This window comes from Moschus berezovskii, chromosome 19 (assembly GCF_049115385.1).
Source record: "Moschus berezovskii isolate FMDL1 chromosome 19, NW_MosBer_1.0, whole genome shotgun sequence".
NCBI classification, from domain to species: Eukaryota; Metazoa; Chordata; class Mammalia; order Artiodactyla; family Moschidae; genus Moschus; species Moschus berezovskii.
Window position 1 is genome coordinate 39896 of NC_142478.1, and position 13776 is coordinate 53671.

Genomic DNA, 13776 nt, shown 5'->3' on the forward strand with positions numbered 1-13776 from the left:
ATAAGCCTTAGAAAGTAACCTAGAGTGTCTTCTTCTTCTTCTTCTTTTTTTAAAAACTTAATTAAATCTTTGAGCGGTATCACGTAACAAGGAACTGTAGTCTAGACCTTAATTAACAAACCTAGAACCTTAATTTAACCATTTTACAAAACTTAATATTCCGTGATTTTCCGTTATGGAGGCATTAACCCTGTAGCCAGGAAGGCCTTAACCCAATAAAAATGAGGTTTGTCAGGGAGCTGGGAAAAGCCAAGCAGCCATCTTGGATGTCTCATAGCCCTGACTCTGATTTCCATCTATTGTTTTTAATTTTCCAGTTTAAAAGCAGACTGTTGCCATGGTTTAAGGACAGTAGGATGGCACAAGTCTAACAGTTTTTGTATAAGCAGAATGAGCTTTGACATGTCTACAAACCCGACAATTGCATTAATTTCTAAAACTAGCATAGGATCAGGCCTATGGGAGAAAAGCATTTGATTTATAGGCAGAGGTCTAAGAAGTCAAGAAAACGTTATAAATGATCATACGAATCAGGTCCAGCATCTTGGGCAAGCTGTCTACCTCTGATGTCGTCGTCTTCTCCTCCTGGTGTAGTGTAAAAAAGTCTTGCCATCCAGGTTGGAGACGGCGCCTTAAATTATGTCTTTTTCAGTCCTGGTTGCAGGTCATGAGGCATCTGATCTTCATCCAGAGATAGATCACTGAGACAAGCTTCAGAAACAAACCTAGGGTGCTCTTCAAGAACTCAACTAAACCCCATATTAATACCACATAACAGCAAAGATCCAGTCAGAAAATGAGTCTTAGTAGATACAGACTGGGATTCTCAACATTCATTGAAACATCTCCCCCCCTCCCCGCCCCAAAATTACTCTCATTCATCAAATATAATCAAATTAAGACTTGTCTACAGAATAGATCTGTTCTCAATAAACTTGACCTGATTATTTATATAACCATAGACTTCTTCTTCTTCTTCTTTTTTTTTTTTTTTTGCTTTTCTGAAACCAAACTTAACTTTAAATAAAACCTTTCGTGACTAGGAATGTCATCCCAAAGGCTTATCACAGATTTCGCCTAACAGATCTAAGTGAATTCCTCCCTTTTTTAAGATCTCCAAAACTGAGATTTCTGTACCTGTTAGTGAGATAACCTTTTTAATTTATCTGATAAAGTTACTGGAAGCCTGAGAGTCTCCAGCCTCTGAAGGGGTCAGATAAAAATGTTAAATGCTTCAATTTGTTTATTAAATATCATTTTACCAATTTACTCTTCACTCATAATTAGTTTGAGGGGAAGGTTTCCTAAGATCTGGAAAACAACAGATTCAAACCAGTAATTTTTCAGAAACCATAAAAGTTATAAGCATATTTGCCAGTTCATTCGGTCCTTTTGTGAACCTTTGTACAGTCATCAGGTTTCCCACTAGAATCTTTTAATTTCTTACCCAGTTCAGAAACTTGTGTTTATCTAAAAGTCCTTTTTATAAATCTTCTGGAAGAGGAAGCGTTTTCACAAGAAACTTGGTTAGTGCTGTGACCACCCTTTAAGACAGTAATCAGAATTATGGCAACGTTTTACCTGAATATATCAGAATTTATATATAAATTGTTTTCAGGATACCTGTATTAGTAACATTTACCATACCATATACCCGAGACTTATTATTCACTTGACAATACTTCCCATGTAATTTAACTTGGAAGTTGGGCCCAATTAGTGCAATATCTCCCTTTGGGATGTTTCAGGGGCCCTCTGAAGCATCCCAAAGTCTGCTAGAAGCCAAAAGTGCTTCATCAGAATGATTTAGGAAGTTTTGTCAACAAATATCGGAGAGGTTTAGAGCACTTAGTCAGATGGGATTATAGGTCACTGTGAAACAATACCTATTTACTCCAGCCATAGTAACAATATAGGATTTCAGAGGCAAATATAGAACAGATCATTTAAGAGGCAAATAAACTTAAATCTATTGTCAAATGCAGTTTAACACCTCAAGAAAACGTTTGCTTATACACAAAACTCTTTCCTTGGGGTCCACTTTTCACAAAACCTTTTTATCACTTTTTGTACCCATTTGTTGTCCCATCCTGGGACAGCCAACTGTAAGTTAGACCTACCACCTTTTTTTTTTTCTTCTATAAACTGTAACTTCATTTTTCATACCTTTTTATTGAACACACATCTTATTATTATTTTTTTTAAAGCAACCAAGAATTGACCTTTATATTAGCATTCTATAGATTGGTGAACACAAATACCAGTGATAATTTAAAAACATTTCAGCGAACATCTCAGGATGGCATCAAACATTATTTATTAGTAGTCTAAAATCTTTAGTTTTTCTGTAAGCTAGTATTCAGTAGTGAATGTTTCAAAATCTTATTTTATTTGGAAATGACCTAATTATTTAGTAGACTTCCAACACTTAGCACAACCCTTAGAAATTCAAGTTATGCCAATCTGGAGAGACTATTTTAGACAGATATTCCTAAAGAATAATTATTTTTAATGGAGCTTATCTAAATGCTCATGTCTCGTTTACATTTTTTAGAAGGTTTTTTCTTTCTTTTTTTTTTTCCCCACTCAAGGTAATTTCTTTGTCGACAAACTTATGACAGATATAACAATATAACCACATTTAACTTAAACCTAGGTACAATGAGAATATGCTTAATGTTGATGACTCTTAGACATGTTTATATTAGATCAACAAACATTAATATCAGGTATTTAATACTGAATATTTTCCAGTTTACATGAACCTTTGTATTTATTATTTAATTTAGAATTATTTGATTTGTAAGCGCTTACTTTTTTTTTTTACTTCCACGCAGCCATAATTGCAAGCCATGTTCATATATTATGAACATGATGTCACAAACACAGTGCATGTGATGCCATCAATACAGGGATTGTGGTGATAGACAGGGTGGTTTTCATTTCACAAATATAGTGAATATGAAGTCAGATAAGTGGGTTTATTGTTATGGGTGTGATGTCATATATAGTGGGTGTGATGTCATATGTAGTGGATGTGATGCCATATACAGTGAGTATGATGCCTTATAGTGGGTGTGATATCAAATATAGTGGGTTTGATGTCACAAAAACAGTAGGAGTGCCGTCATAGCTACAGTGGTTGTAATGTCATAGAGTCTGCGTAAGTTAATAGATACAGCTGGTGTGATGTCACATATATAGTGGATGTGATGTCGTATATATGGGCTCTGACAAAATAGATAAAGTGGGAGTGATGTCTTAAATACAGTGGTGTGATGTCATTTATAGTGGATACGATGTCATACAGTGGGTGTGATGTCAAATATAGTGGCTGTGATGTCATAAAACCAGTGGGTTTCGTGTCATATATAGCTTTTGTGATCATAGATATGCTGCTTGTGAAGTCAGATGTAGTTGATGTGATGTCAAATCCAGCGGGTGTGTTGACATGAAAGTGTGTGGTGTCAGATTAGGGGCTGTGATGTCATATATAGTGAACATGATGTCACAAACACAGTGCATGTAATGTCATCAATACAGTGGGTGTGGTGATAGACATGGTGGTCTTGATGTCACATATATAGTGGATGTGATGTCAGATAAGTGGGTGTGTCGTTATAGAAAGTGGGTGATGTCATATATTGTGTGTGTGATGTCATATGTAGTGGATGTGATGCCATATAATGGGTGGGATGTAATATACAGTGGGTATGATGCCATATAGTGGGTGTAATGTCAAATCTAGTGGGTGGGTTGTCACAAAAAATGTAGAAGTGTTGTTATAGATACAGTGTTTGTGATGTCATAGAGTGTGTGTGGGTTAATAGATACAGCGTGTGTGATGTCACATATATAGTGGATGGAAGTCGTATATACGGGGTGTGACATCATGGATAAAGTGGGTGTGATGTCTTAAATGCACTAGGCAAAATTTCATGGATACCGTAGAAATGATCTAATATATAGTGTGTGTGATGTCATATGTAGTGGGTGTGATGCCATAGAGTGGGTTTGATTTCATACATACATTGGATGTGACGTCATAAAAAAGTGGGTGCGATGTCATAAATAGAGTGGTGTGATGTAATATATAGTGGATATGATGTCATACGGTGAGTGTGATGTCAAATATAGTGGCGGTGATGTCATAAAAACAGTGGGTTTGTTGTAATATATAGGGGGTGTGATCATAATATGCTGGTTGTGAAGTCAGATATAGTGGATGTGATGTTAGATATAGCGGGTGTGTTGACATGAAAGTGTGTGATGTCAGATACAGGGGCTGTGATGTCGTATATAGTGAAAAAGATGTCACAAACACAGTGTATGTGATGTCATGAATACAGTTGGTGTGGTGATAGGCATGGTGGTTTTGATGTCACAGATATAGTGGATGTGAGGTCAGATAAGTGGGTTTGTTGTTATGGATGTGATGTCATATATAGTGGGTGTGAGGTCATATGTAGTGGATGTGATGCCATATAGTGGGTGGGATGTCATATACCGTGGGTATCATTTCATACAGTGGATGTGATATCAAATATAGTGGGTGTGATGTCACAAAAACAGTAGGAGTAATGTCATAGATACTGATGCCATATGTAGTGGGCATATTGTCATACATATATTGGATGTGATGCCATAAATAAAGTGGGTGTGATGTTATAAATACAACGGTGTGATGTCATATATAGTGGATATGATGTCATACACTGGGTGTGATGTCAAATATAGTGGCTGGGTTGTCATAAAAACAGTGGGCTTGGTGTCATATATAGCTGGTGTGATCATAGATATGCTGGTTGTGAAGTCAGATATAGTGGATGTGATGTCAGATATAGCGGGTGTGTTGACATGAAAGTGTGTGATGTCAAATATAGGGGCTGTGATGTCATATATAGTGAACATGATGTCACAAGCACAGTGCATGTGATGTCTTCAGTACAGTGGGTGTGGTGATCGACATGGTGGTTTTGAAGTCACAGATATAGTGGATGTGATGACAGATAAGTGGGTTTGTTGTTATAGAAAGTGGGTGTGATGATATATATAGTGTGTGTAATGTCACATGTAGTGGATGTGATGCGACATAGTGGGCGGGATGACACATACAATGGGTATGATGCCATATAGTGGGTGTGATGTCACAAAACAGTAGGAGTGATGTCATAGATACAGCGGGTGTGATGTCACATATATAGTGGAGGTGATGTCGGATATACGGTGTGTTACATCATAGATAAAGTTTGTGTGACGTCTTAAATACATTAGGTATCATGTCATGGATATAGTAGTTCAGTTCAGTTCAGTTAAGTTCAGTCGCTCAGTCGTGTCCGACTCTCCACAACCCCATGAATCACAGCACGCCAGGCCCCCCTGTCCATCACCAACTCCCGGAGTACACTCAAACTCACGTCCACAGAGTCAGTGATGCCATCCAGCCATCTAATTCTCCGTCGTCCCCTTCTCCTCCCGCCCCCAACCTTTCCCAGGATCAGAGTCTTTTCCAGTGAGTCAACTCGTCGCATGAGGTGGCCAAAGTATTGCAGTTTCAGCTTTAGCATCAGTCCCTCCAATGAACATCCAGGATTGATCTCCCTTAGAATGGACTGGTTGGATCTCCTTGCAGTATAAGGGACTCTCAAGAGTCTTCTCCAACACCACAGTTCAAAAGCATCGATTCTTCGGCGATCAGCTTTCTTCACAGTCCAACTCTCACATCCATACACGACCACAGGAAAAACCATTTCCTTGACTAGACGGACATTGGTTGGCAAAGTAATGTCTCTGCTTTTTAATATACTATCAAGGTTGGTTATAACTTTCCTTCCAAGGAGCAAGCGTCTTTTAATTTCATGGCTGCAATCAGCATCTGCAGTGATTTTGGAGCCCCCAAAAATAAAGTCTGACACTGTTCCCACTGTTTCCCCATTTATTTCCCATGAAGTGATGGGACCAGATGCCATGATCTTTGTTTTCTGAATGTTGAGCTTCAAGCCAACCTTTTCACTCTCCTCTTTCACTTTCATCAAGAGGCTTTTGAGTTCCTCTTCACTTTCTGCCATAAGGGTAGTGTCATCTGCATATCTGAGGTTATTGATATTTCTCCCAGCAATCTTGATTCCAGCTTGTGCTTCTTCCAGCCCAGCGTTCCTCATGATGTACTCTGCATATAAGTTAAATAAGCAAGGTGACAATATACAACCTTGACGTACACCTTTTCCTATTTGGAACCAGTCTGTTTTTCCATGTCCAGTTCTAACTGTTGCTTCCTGACCTGCATACATGTTTGTCAAGAGGCAGGTCAGGTGGTCTGGGATTCCCATCTCTTTCAGAATGTTCCACAGTTTATTGTGATCGACACAGTCAAAGGCTTTGGCATAGTCAATGAAGCAGAAATAGATGTTTTTCTGAAACTCTCTTGCTTTCTCCATGATCCAGCGGATGTTGGCAATTTTATCTCTGGTGCCTCTGCCTTTTCTAAAACCTGCTTGAACACCCGAAAAAGATGTCCTTTCTATTATAGGGGACTGGAATGCAAAAGTAGGAAGTCAAGAAACACCTGGAGTGACTGGCAAATTTGGCCTTGGAGCACGGAATGAAGCAGGACAAAGGCTAATAGAGTTTTGTCAAGAGAATGCACTGGTCATAGCAAACACCCTCTTTCAACAACACAAGAGAAGACTCTACACATGGACATCACCAGATGGTCAACACCGAAATCAGATTGATTATATTCTTTGCAGCCAAAGATGGAGAAGCTCTATACAGTTAGCGAAAACAAGACCAGGAGCTGACTGTGGCTAAGATCATGAACTCTTTATTGTGAAATTCAGACTTAAATTGAAGAAAGTAGGGAAAACCACTAGACCATTCAGATATGACCTCAATCAAATCCCTTATGATTATACAGTGGAAGTGAGAAATAGATTTAAGGGACTAGATCTGATTGATGGAGTGCCTGATGAACTCTGGACGGAGGTTCGTGACACTGTACAGGAGACAGGGACCAAGACCATCCCCATGGAAAAGAAATGCAAGAGAGTGAAATGGCTGTCTGAGGAGGCCTTGCAAATAGCTGTGAAAAGAAGAGAGGCAAAAAGCAAAGGAGAAAAGGAAAGATATAAGCATCTGAATGCAGAGTTCCAAAGAATAGCAAGGAGAGATAAGAAAGACTTCCTCAGTGATCAATGCAAAGAAATAGAGAAAAACAACAGAATAGGAAAAACAAGAGATCTCTTCAAGAAAATTAGAGATTCCAAGGGAACGTTTCATGCAAAGATGGGCTTGATAAAGGACAGAAGTGGTATGGACCTAACAGAAGCAGAAGATATTAAGAAGAGGTGGCAGGAATACAAAGAAGAACTGTACAAAAAAGATCTTCACGACCAAGATAGTCACGATAACGTGATCACTGACCTAGAGTCAGACATCTTGGAATGTGAAGTCAAGTGGGCCTTAGAAAGCACCACTACTAACAAAGCTAGTGGAGGTGATGGAATTCCAGTTGAGCTATTTCAAGTTTTGAAAGATGATGCTGTGAAAGTGCTGCACTCAATATGCCAGCAGATTTGTAAAACTCAGCAGTGGCCACAGGACTGGAAGAGGTAAGTCTTCATTCCAATCCCAAAGAAAGGCAATGCCAAAGAATGCTCAAACTACCGCACAATTTCACTCATCTCACATGCTAGTAAAGTCATGCTCAAAATTCTCCAAGCTAGGCTTCAGCAATATGTAAAGTGTGAACTCCCAGATGGATACAGTAGTAGTGATCTCAAATATTGTGGGTGTGAAGCCTTATGTAGTGGGTGTGATGCCATAGATTGGGAGCCTCGTCATACACACATTGGATTTGATGTCATAAATAATGTGGGTGTGATATCATAAATAGAGCGGTGTGATGTCATATAGAGTGGATATGCTGTCATACAGTGGGTGTGATGTCAAATATACTGGCTGTGATGTCATAAAAACAGTGGTTTTGGTGTCATATATAGTGGGTGTGATCATAGATATGCTGGGTGTGTAATCAGATATAGTGGATGTGATGTCAGATATAGCAGGTGTGTTGACATGAAAGTGTGTGATGTCAGATATAGGGGCTGTGATGTCATATGTAGTGAACATGATGTCACAAACACAGTGCATGTGATGTCATCAATACAGTGCGTGTGGTGATAGATATGGTGGTTTTGATGTCACAGATATAATGGATGTGATGTCAGATATGTGGTTTGTTGTTATGAAATTGGGTGTGATGTCATATAAAGTGGGTGTGATGTCATATGCAGTGGATGTGATGTCATATACAGTGGGTATGATGCCATATAGTGGGTGTGATGTCAAATCTAGTGGGTGTGATGTCAGAAAAACAGTATAAGTGATGTCATAGATACAGTGGTTGTGATGTCATAGAGTGTGTGTGATTTAATAGATACAGCAAGTGTGATGTCACATATATAGTGGAGGTGATGTCCTATATACGGGGTATGACATCATAGATAAAGTGGGAGTGATGTCTTAAATACAATAGGCATCATGTCATGGATACAGTAGTAGTGATCTCAAATATAGTGAGTGTGATGCCATATGTAGTGGATTGATGCCATAGAGTGGGTGTGATGTCATACATACACTGGATTTGATGTCATAAATAAAGTGGGTGTGATATCAAAAATAGAGTGGTGTGATGTCATATATAGTGGATATTATGTCATATAGTGGGTGTGATGTCAAATATACTGGCTGTGATGTCATAAAAACAGTGGGCTTGGTGTCATATATAGCGGGTTTGATCATAGATACGCTGGTTGTGAAGTCAGATATAGTGGATGTGATGTCAGATATAGCGGGTGTGTTGACATGAAAGTGTGTGATGTCAGATATAGGGGCTGTGATGTCATATATAGTGAAAAAGATGTCACAAACACAGTGCATGTGATGTCATCAGTACAGTGGGTGTGGTGATTGATATGGTGGTTTTGATGTAACAGATATAGTGGATGTGATGTCAGATAAGTGGGTTTGTTGGTATAGAAAGTGGGTGTGATGTCATATATAGTGGGTGTGATGACATATGTATTGGATGTGATGTCATATAGTGGGTGGGATGTCTTTTAGAGTGGGTATGATGCCCTATAGTGGGTGTGATGTCAAATCTAGTGGGTGTGATGTCACAAAACAGTAGGAGTGATGTCATAGATACAGTGGTTGTGATGTCATAGAGTGTGTGTGAGGTAATAGATACATTGGGTGTGATGTCACATATATAGTGGAGGTGATGTGGTATATATGGGGTGTGACAGAAAAATAAACGATCCAATCAAAAAATGGGTCAAAGAATTAAACAGACATTTTTCCAAAGAAGACATACAGATGGCTAACACACACATGAAAAATTGCTCAACATCCCTCATAATCAGAAAAATGCAAAACAAAACCACAATGAGATATGATTTCACACCAGTCAGAATGGCTGCTATCCAAAAGTCTACATGCAATATATGCTGGAGAGTATGTGGATAAAAAGGAACCATCTTAAGCTGTTGGTGGGAATGCAAACCAGTACAGCCACTATGGAGAACACTGTGGAGATTCCTCAAAACCTGGAAATAGAACTGCCATATGATCAAGCAATCGCACTCCTGGGTGTACACACTTAGGAAACCAGAATTGAAAGAAACATATGTACTCCAATGTTCATTGCAGCACTGTTTATAATAGTGAGGACATGGAAGCAACCTAGATGTCCATCTGCAGATGAATGGATAAGAAAGCTTTGGTACATATACACAAAGGAGTATTTTTAAGCCATCAAAAAGAATGCATTTGAATCAATTCTAATGAGGTGGATGACATTGGAGCCTATTATACAGAGTGAAGTCAGCCTGAAAGTAAAACATCAATACAGCATACTAACGCATATATATGGAATTTAGAAAGATCGTAACCTTAACCCTTTATACAAGATAGCAAAGGAGACATGGGTGTATAGAACAGTCTTTGGGACTCTGTGGGAGAGGGTGAAGGTGGAATGATTTGAGAGAATGGCATTGTAGCATGTGTATTATCATATGAGAAATGAATGCTGGGGGCTGGTGCACGGGGATGAACTGGAGGGAGGATATGGGGAAGAGGGAGTTGGGAGGGGGGTTCAAGAGGGGGAACACATGTACCACAGGGGCAGATTTGTGTCAATGTATGGCACAACCAACCAATATATTAATGTAAAGTAATTTGCCTCTAATTAAAAAAAATAGAAACACCTGGGATTACAGGCAAATACGGCCTTGGAGCATGAAATGAAGCAGGGCAAAGGCTAATAGAGTTTTGCCAAGAGAATCATAGCAAACACCCTCTTATAACAACACAAGAGAAGACTCTTCACATGGACATCACAATTTGGTCAACACCGAAATCAGATTGATTATATTCGTTGCAGCCAAAGATGGAGAAGCTCTATACAGTTAGCAAAAACAAGACCAGGAGCTGACTGTGGCTCAGATCATGAAATCCTTATTGTCAAATTCAGACTGAAATTGAAGAAAGTAGGGAAAACCACTAGACCATTCCGATATGACCTAAATCAAATCCCTTATTAACATACAGTGGAAGTGAGAAATAGTTTTAAGGGATTAGATCTGATAGAGTGCCTGATGAACTCTGGACGGAGGTTCGTGACATTGTACAGGAGACAGAAACCAAGACCATCCCCAGGGAAAAGAAATGCAAAAAAGCAAAATGGCTGTCTGAGGAGGCCTTACAAATAGCTGTGAATAGCAGAGAAGCGAAAAGCAAACTAGAAAAGGAAAGATATAAGCATCTGAATGAAGAGTTCCAAAGAATAGCAAGGAGAGATAAGAAAGCCTTCCTCAAGAATCAATGCAAAGAAATAGAGGAAAGCAGCAGAATAGGAAAAACAAGAGATCTCTTCAAGAAAGTTAGAGATATCAAGGGAACATTTCATGCAAAGATGGGCTCGATAAAGGACAGAAATGGTATGGACCTAACAGAAGCAGAAGATATCAAGAAGAGGTGTCAAGAATACACAGAAGAACTGTACAAAAAAGATCTTCACGACCAAGATAATCACAATGGCGTGATCACTCACCTGGAGCCAGACATCTTGGAATCGGAAGTCAAGTGGGCCTTAGAGAGCATCACTACAAACAAAGCTAGTGGAGGTGATGGAATTCCAATTAAGCTATTTCAAATCCTGAGAGATGATGCTGTGAAAGTGCTGCACTCAATATGTCAGCAAATTTGGAGAACTCAGCAGTGGCCATAATACTGGAAAAGGTCAGTCTTCATTCCAATCCCAAAGAAAGGCAATGCCAAAGAATGGTCAAACTACCACTGAATTGAACTCATCTTACACGCTATTAAAGTCATGCTCAAAATTCTCCAAGCCAGGCTTCAGCAATATGTGAACCGTGAACTTCCACATGTTCAAGCAGGTTTTAGAAAAGGCAGAGGCACCAGAGATCAAATTGCCAACATCCGCTGGATCATGGAGAAAGCAAGAGAGTTCCAGGAAAACATCTATTTCTGCTTCATTGACTATGCCAAAGCCTTTGACTGTGTGGATCAAAATAAGCTATGGAAAATTCGGAAAGAGATGGGAATACCAGACCACCTGACCTGCTTCTCGAGAAACCTGTATGCAGGTCAGGAAGCAACAGTTAGAACTGGACATGGAACAACAGACTGGTTCCAAATAGGAAAAGGAGTGCATCAAGGCTGTATATTGTCATCCTGCTAATTTAACTTCTATGCAGAGTACATCATGAGGAACGCTGGGCTGGAAGAAGCACAAGCTGGAATCAAGATTGCCGGGAGAAATATCAATAACCTCAGATATGCAGATGACACCACCCTTATGGTAGAAAGTGAAGAGGAACTCAAAAGCCTCTTGAGGAAAGTGAAAGAGGAGAGTGAAAAGGTTGGCTTGAAGCTCAACATTCAGAAAACAAAGATCATGGCATCTGGTCCCATCACTTCATAGGAAATAAATGGGGAAACAGTGGAAGCAGTGTCAGACTTTATTTTTTTGGGCTCCAAAATCACTGCAAATGCTGATTTCAGCCATGAAATTAAAAGACGCTTACTCCTTGGAAGGAAAGTTATGAGCAACCTAGATAGCATATTAAAAAGCAGAGACATTACTTTGCCAACCAAAGTCTGTATAGTCAAGGCTATGGTTTTTCCCGTGGTCATGTATGGATGTAAGAGTTGGACTGTGAAGAAAGCTGATCGCCAAAGAATTGATGCTTTTGAACTGTGGTGCTGGAGAAGACTCTTGAGAGTCCCTTGGACTGCAAGGAGAGCCAACCGGTCCATTCTAGATGAGATCAATCCTGGATGTTCATTGGAAGGACTGATGTTGAAACTGAAACTCCAATACTTTGGCCACCTCATGCGATGAGTTGACTCACTGGAAAAGCCTCTGATGCTGGGAGGGATTGAGGGCGGGAGGAGACGGGGACGATATAGAATTAGATGGCTGGATGGCATCACCAGCTCGATGGACATGAGTTTGAGTGAACTCCGGGAGTTGGTGATGGACAGGGAGGCCTGGCATGCTGTGATTCATGGGGTCTCAAAGAATCGGACACGACTGAGCGACTGAACTAACTGAACAGATGCAAGTTGGCTCAGAAGTAAGCCTGCAATGCAGAAGATGCAGATTTGATCCCTGGGTCAGCAAGATCCCCTGGAAAATGAATGCAACAAACTCCAGTGATCTTGCCTGGGAAATCCCATGGACAGCGGAGCCTGGAAGGCTACAGCTCATAGGGATTCAAAAAAGACAGACAACTTAGTACCTGAATAACAACAATAAATGCTGTAGTTATCTATTTAGTTCAACTACTCTATTCTGTAATTTAAGACTACATTTTTCTATTGCTTTTTATTTAGGATGCTCTTTCCATTGATGTAATAGGGTGTTTAATGTACTTAGCGTTTAATTTGCAATTCACTTGTCTTTTAATTTTTATACTAGATTATCTACTTGGTTGATCCACAGCCTTTACTATGTGTTTGTGTGTCCTGGTTGGAGTTTTTCCCTTCTCTGTAGATTTTTACTTCTTTCTCCACTTAGAGAAGACTCTTTAACATTTCCTTCCGAGTTGGTTTAGTATGGATAAGCTCTTATTTTTTGCTTGTCTGAGAAGTTCTTCTCTCCAATTCTGGGTGATTATCTTGCTGGGTAGAGTATTATAGGTTGCAAGTTTTTCCCTTTCAGCACGTTAAATATACATTTTTGACACCTTTCTCTCTCTCTTTTCCTTCTACGACCCAAGAATGTGAATGTTAGTATCCTTGATGTTGTCTGTTGCTGCTGCTGCTGCTGCTAAGTCACTTCAGTCGTGTCCGACTCTGTGTGACCCCATAGACGGAAGCCCACCAGGCTCCCCTGTCCCTGGGATTCTACAGGAAGAACACTGGAGTGGGTTGCCATTTCCTTCTCCAATGTGTAAAAGTGGAAAGTGAAAAGTGAAAGTGAATTCGCTCAGTCATGTCTGACCCTTAGCAACCCCACGGACTGCAGCCTACCAGCCTCCTCCATCCATGGGATTTTCTAGGCAAGAGTACTGGAGTGGCTTGCCTTTGCCTTCTCCGTGATGTTGTCTAGAAGTCTCTTAAACTGTTCTCATTTTTAAATTGCTTTTCGTTTTGTTTTCCCTATTGGGCGATTTCCATAATTTTACGTTCCAGATTAATTTGGCTTCTTGTGTATTGGCAACTCTCACATTGGTGAGAGATGGGACT